This window comes from Colobus angolensis, unplaced genomic scaffold, assembly GCF_000951035.1.
Source record: "Colobus angolensis palliatus isolate OR3802 unplaced genomic scaffold, Cang.pa_1.0 Scaffold31, whole genome shotgun sequence".
Taxonomy (NCBI): Eukaryota; Metazoa; Chordata; class Mammalia; order Primates; family Cercopithecidae; genus Colobus; species Colobus angolensis.
In genome coordinates this window covers 2,956,723-2,957,628 of record NW_012116377.1, presented here as the reverse complement: position 1 = coordinate 2,957,628, position 906 = coordinate 2,956,723, and positions in this window count along the sequence as shown.

The window sequence follows — 906 nt, the reverse complement described above, 5'->3', positions numbered from 1 at the left end:
TGTTTCAGGCCCTTCATGAGCCAAGGTCTCCATTCCAGCCTTTACCAAGGTCTTGCCTTAGGGGCTGGAAGGTGTCAGCCTGCAGGGACAGAGGTGGAACTTTCTTTCCCTTGCCCTCCAATCCTTATCTGTCCTTGTGCTCAGAAGGGGAGGAGGGGAGAGTTGTTAGAGTCCCTGGAACCTGTGATAAACATCAAGGTCCTTCAATATCAAAGATACAAGCTTACGAATATTGCAAGTCATTTCAAATTCATTTCTAGAAGAACAAGTGTATAATTCAAAAAACATTTTTGAATGATACAAAGGATAAACATTAAAGCTTGAAAAATTCAGATTAAAAAAGCTTATACTACAGAGGAAACATAAGCATTTCTAAGTGCAACATCTCACTAAATGCTGCCTGCAGCTCAAGCCCTGAACTCTGCTCTGGGCTGGGAGAACAAGGCTGACCTGGAGTCCTCAGCTGCTCCTGGAAAGGGCTCCGGTGAACCCAGACAAGACAGCCCAGAGCCGTGGGCCCAGAGCAGGGGTTCTCTCTGTCCCTCACAGGCACCCTCAGGGGCATGGGGAAACTTAGCCCCCAGAGGCGGTACTGTCTTGGGCCCCTTGCTGCTGGAAGGGATTTCTAAGGCCTGTGGCTCAGGGAAGAAGCCCAAAATGTACCAAACGGCACTGTGGCTGGGCTCAGTGGGGATGTCGGCCCCCAGGAGGCCACAGGGCTCTGGCTTTCAAGGCGTCACTGAAGGGTCCCTCGGGGTGAGCACTCTGTCATTCAGTCTCCCAGTCTGCACCATTCCCATCTTCCTCAGATCCCCCCTCAGTGATTTCTTCCCTGTCACCCTCTTCACTCCCTCCTCACTCCATGCTTGCTTCTTCCTGCCCCCTCCCTTCTTACTTGTTCCCCAT